Consider the following 5,627-nt stretch of genomic DNA (forward strand, 5'->3'; position numbering starts at 1 on the left):
AATCTCCATCAAAATGAAATGTGTTGTTTTCCAGTATAATTCTAACTGAGTCAGGATAAATTCCGAAGAAATGTTTCTTGGAATTAACTCTGGGTACTTTTCAATCCAAAATTTTATGGCTTCTATTCCAAGATCATGTGGAATATTAGTATATAGACTCTTCACATCAAAGGTTAAAAGTAGTGTATCTGGCTCCATGTTTTCGGGAATTTTGTTAAAAAAATCCATGCTATCTCGTATGTAGCTCGGGACTTTTTCACACAGATCCTTCAAGAGTATATCTATAAAATTACTCAGTCTATGACTGGGACACGCAGGACCAACCACAATCGGTCGAAGTTACAGATCTGTTGGTTCTTGAGTAGTAATGTATGTTCCGTTCTGTTCCTCTATGGCTGTTTTAATATCACTACTTTTATGTATTTTAGGTAGGCCATAAAAGTTGCTGGTTTTCATTTCAAAGTTTATTAAATAGTCAAGCTCATCCTTTTTTCAAATAAATTTTGATGTTTTTTGCATAATTGTTTGAGCTGTCTCATGATTGTTTTGTCAGGATTATCAGACAATTTGATGTAGAAATTATCATCACTCAGTTGTTGAAGAACTAGGGATTTATAGAATGTTTTGTCCATACAAACTATTGTTCCTCCCTTGTCCGCTTCCTTGAAGATAATTTCCGTTTCTTTTTTGTAATTCCTGTAAAGCTTTTCATGATTTACACTCAAATTGTTTTTCACAGGATTTTTGTTTAGCAAAGATGATTTTGTAGACTTCAGAACATCTATATAGTCATCTAAATCCTTGTTACGTCCTTTTTGTATTGTCGTCCCTTTTTTATTTCTCACAATACAATCGTCATTTTTATCAACCCGTCCAAAAAATTCTCTTAAACGCAGTTTTCTACAGAATTCATTTATATACTTTTCTAGGTTTTGATTGTCGGGGTTGGGTGTTGGTGTAAATTTAAAGCCCTTTTCTAATAATTCTTTTTCCTCTTGAGTAAACGTTTTACTTGAAATATTAATGATTTTTGGGTCCACTTTTTTTACGCCCAGCTTTTCCATCGATATTTCTGAATTTTGCCCTTCCACAAAAAAAGGCTTACCTTGGTTGTTCTTTTTGTTGCTGTTGTTATTGTTGTTGTTCTTGCGTTTGTAGTTTGCCTTATTGTTGTGGGGAAATTCTTGCTGAATTCTCGGTTCCTGTAGTCCTTGGTTCCTTTGATTTTGATTGAAATTAGAATTCTTATGGTAACTTTGGACAACAGAAGTTGGGGACGGTCTCCATTTTTGCTTGAAAATTTCCCATGTCGAATGGTGTTATTACTCACACTTTCGGCATACGTTTTACAGTATGTTTGTTCTTGACTCTGGTTTGATTTCAATGGTTTGCTTTTTTTTCGGTTTCTGGTTTCTGTCCAAGTCAACGGTTCCATAGTTTTCTTTATAGTGATCATAAAATTCCCTTTTCTTGGTCCAAATTTGTGTAGACTTTTCCACTTCTTCGTGCGTATCTTTTTTCCAAAACATTGATATTGAAATGGAGGAAGAAAAAAAAGAAAAATTCGAGTGGGGAAATACAAAACCAATTACTGGAAAAGTGGAAAAAAGATACGCACGAGGAAGAGGAAAAGTCTACACAATATTAGAAATGCAAGATAAGCAAAAATAAGCTGAATGGTTAAGGTTTTGCTACATGTATAATAAAATTTTTATACATTTAATAACAATATCCTTTTTATAAAACAATGAATTCTATAAACCAACTTTTATTTGCGTGTGAGAAATTTTTGCAAGAGCTTTGTCATCGCGAATATTTCTCCCCACGAACCGGTCCTAAAAGTATATTTGTCTATGAAAAACAAATGTATAAAGGCTTGATCGTGAAAATTAGAGGTCGCGAACTAGTTTATCCCTGTTAAATCGTGAAATAAAGTTGCCGCGAATAAAAGATGGTTTACAGCACCTCAGGCTCTGCAACAAATATTTCTCTCTTAGATTTTTTTACCTGTTTACATGTATCATATTCATAATCTTGGAGAAGCCATCAGTGTGGTATAATGGAGTGCCATGCAAATACCTGCAAGTATAGAATACAACATTCAATAAATATTTTTTGATTTTAATAAATAGTTTGTAAATATATGTTTAGTACAACTCATTTTGGGAATTTCAGTCTTGCATTCTAGATGTAAATATAAGCCTCTTTATATCTGCATATATCTTATGGACAGGATAGAGGGGTATTTGTTTGTTGAGGGTTGAAAGAGTTTTCAAAGGGGGGGGGGTAGGTTCCACGTTCATTCGCCCTTAAAATTGTTTGCCCGATTTCCCGTTCGCCCTATTTTCTCATTTGCCCAGAGTCCGCTCGCCCTAAAACTTGTTCGCACAGGGTTTGTTCGCCGTAATATAATGTAGATATCGGGCGAAAAATATTTCGGGTGAACGGACTCTGTGCGAACGGACTCCTGGGAACAGGTAGATCGGGCGAACAAACCGGTTACCACGGGGTTTGAAGAGGAAAAAAAAATATTTTACACGTACATGTAGTTAAATAACTCAATATGATACCGGGTGGAGCATGGTTTTTTTTAAGTAGGAGGTTCATAAACCTGCGAAAAAGTACTAGTATTTGTATGGATTACCAGAACAGTTTTTGAAAAAGAAAGGAAAATATATCTCAGTACTACGTTTCCAATTAAGGTAATTGTGTTTATGCCAAAAAAATATTTGTATTTGTATTTGTAAAAAGGGGGAGGGGGCATTTTGCATTGACGACCAAATTTCTTTATACATTACAACTTTAGCTTTTCACTCATTATTTTCTCTGGTAAAAACACAAACAAAAATTTTGAACTTTCTTATTATTTTTTTTTTTTGCAAAGCCAAAGGGAGGGTTGCAACCCTTAGAATAATTAACTGTGTCTCGGGACAAGCCCTGAGTGACCCGTTCCATAAGACATTTATCATTATAACGATACTCGATAAAACATACAATCTACAATTCCGCTACCCCCCCCCCCCCCTTGGATTCGCCACTATGTGTGTTATTTGCTTGCTGCAGTTTATATACCACATCCAGGTGCAACATTATCTAAAAACAAATCAAAACATTAGGCCTACCCTAGTTCACTAGGCCTTTTCAATAATAATGTAAGATAAGCAGAGAACCTGTACCAGGCCCATCTTTCAGTTTCAACATATACCATAGATAATGTTAGATTTACTTGAATCTGTTATTATTAAGCTGTCAACAAATATTCCCAAATAAAGTTATTACATATATCTGGTATAAAAAGAAGTTGAAAATCTTACAAACTTACAGCAAATATGCAGTTGAAAATATTTTGCTCTTTCTAGTCTGTTTCTAATCCGCATGATGACGTAATTTGTGACGTTCGGCATTCCATAAAAAAACTAGCTTTGGTTTCATCAAGTAAATTTAAATCACTTAGTCATCAGCTTTCGTCTTTGAAGCGGAGATACATTTTCACGATAAAAATCTGAACGATGAAAATTATAAAATTAAGGTATTTCCCGATTCTTTGATGAATACGAAACTGAATAGCCAGGTTCCATTTGCGATTCCTGTTACAGAAAAAACAAGAGGCCCATGGGCCACATCGCTCACCTGAGCACTGTGGCTTGGAAAAAGTAGAAATTGGTTTATTATTGAATAGTTTATATCCAAAAGTAGTCCCATGGCCAATCATGGCTTTGCTATTCTTGATAAGATGATTTTTCAAGAATTTTCTATTATATGTCTATGTAAAACTTTGAGTGGCCATTGTGGCCCCGCCCTACCCCAGGGGGTCATGATTTGAACAAACTTGAATCTACACTACCTGAGGATGCTTCCATATAAATATGATCAATTATGGTTTCGTTATTCTTGAGAAGAAAATATTTAAAGAATGTTCCTATATATTTCTATGTAAAACTTTGGTCGGCCATTTTGTGCCCCGCTCTACCCCTGGGGGTCATGATTTGAATAAACTAAAATCTACACCACTTGAGGATGTTTCAATATAAGTATGATCAATTATGGCTTTGTTATTCTTGAGAAGAAGATTTTAAAAGAATTTTCCTATATATTTCTATGTAAAACTTTGGTCGGCCAATGTGGCCCCGCCCTACCCCCGGGGGTCATGATTTGAACAAACTTGAATCTACACTACATGAGGATGCTTCCATATAAATATGATCAAATATGGCTTTGTAATTCTTGAGAAAAAGATTTTTAAAGAATTTTCCTATATATTTCTATGTAAAAATTTGGTCGGCCATTGTGGCCCCGCTCTACACCCGGGGGTCATGATTTGAACAAACTTAAATCTACACTACCTTAGGATGTTTCCCCATAAACTCATCTTTCCTTGCACAGCGGTTCCTGAGAAGAAGATTTTTTAAAAGATACCACCAAATTTTCATTATTTCCTAATTATCACCCCTTGAATGAGGGCGTAGCCCTTCATTTTAACAAACTTGAAACCCCTTTACCCAAGAATGTTTTCTGGCAGGTTTGGTTGAAATTGGCCCAGTGGTTCTTGAGAAGAAGATGAAAATGTGAAAAGTTTACAACGACAACGACGACGACAACGACAACGACGACAACAACGACGACAACAGACAACGGACAAATTGTGATCAGAAAAGCTCACTTGAGCCTTTGGCTCAGGTGAGCTAAAAACCGAGTCAGCGAGAGCTCCTTTCTATGGTTTGTTCCAGACTTTCCTTTTGGCTGATTGTGATCTATTTCCTTAAAACAATGGTAAATATGTATGCTTTGTTAATTGTTTGTCATATTTTGTTTTTATAATGCACATTTTAATGATATTCAACTTGCAACGAAATCTTTCAGAGTAAATTCGGATTTCGTTTTCATTTCAGGTTCTGCGTAACGCAGCCAGGTGAATCGAATGGTCTGTTTATGCTTAGTGACATTTATTTGAAGGTTTACTAAATTTTGAGTAAGTAATTTAAAGTTATTTTATTTTAACTGACTGTCATTACAAGTCTCTAAACATGTGTCACAACAAAATACACAGACTGTGTAATAATCAAACTTTCTTTGTGGGAAACGCTTGTCAGGATACAAGACTGAAAAAGACAAACTGAAAAATTGCTTGTAAACACAGCTATCATTAAAGTCAATGGATTACCTAGGAACATCCAGGCAATATGATATCAGAGACTGGCAATTTTTATTACTCAATGTGGCAGAAAACCTAAATATTGAAATGTTCAATTTCTTTGTTCATTGCTTTTTTTCTCTTGTATATGAATATCGCATGATATATGATTTTCGCACGAAATTCATGCGAAAAGGCAATCGCATGAAAATCATGCGAGCCACTTTTCCCTATGCACTGAAATGAACGGAAGCAGCTGTTGCAGAAAAAATACATAACCCGCGTAAGCGGGTTATGTTAATTTTTTCTGCAATAGATGCGAGCGTTCATTCCAGTAATAACAAACAAAAAAAAAGACATTTCATTGTTTATATTTATATCTGTTTAAATTTTCATTTTAAGTAGGATTAAAAATATTTTTTATTGTGTTAATGATGCGAAAGACTTTGAACGTTTCATTGATGGAACGGCCACTGATCAAGGAATCTGTACAGGT

At 35.0% G+C, this 5,627-nt stretch overlaps 2 long non-coding RNA genes across 2 annotated transcripts in view; one reads left to right on the plus strand and one right to left on the minus strand.

The window, feature by feature from the left end:
- The window catches only part of LOC134265327 (uncharacterized), an 11,002-nt gene extending 7,595 nt beyond the window's left edge, over positions 1-3,407 (minus strand). The window contains exons 1-2 of the long non-coding RNA XR_009991734.1: positions 3,323-3,407; positions 2,008-2,079 (exon numbers count right to left, since the gene is read on the minus strand). This is a non-coding gene — a long non-coding RNA (uncharacterized LOC134265327). The remainder of the gene's footprint in view (positions 1-2,007; positions 2,080-3,322) is intronic.
- A 1,277-nt stretch (positions 3,408-4,684) lies between these two features.
- Positions 4,685-5,222, plus strand: LOC134265328 (uncharacterized). Its single transcript, XR_009991735.1, has 3 exons — positions 4,685-4,770; positions 4,890-4,969; positions 5,091-5,222. It is a non-coding gene; the product is annotated as an uncharacterized LOC134265328 (long non-coding RNA).
- Positions 5,223-5,627: the final 405 nt, after the last annotated feature.

Source organism: Saccostrea cucullata, unplaced genomic scaffold (genome assembly GCF_032062105.1).
Source record: "Saccostrea cucullata isolate Sc308-1 unplaced genomic scaffold, CSIRO_AGI_Scuc_v1 ctg10175, whole genome shotgun sequence".
Taxonomy (NCBI): Eukaryota; Metazoa; Mollusca; class Bivalvia; order Ostreida; family Ostreidae; genus Saccostrea; species Saccostrea cuccullata.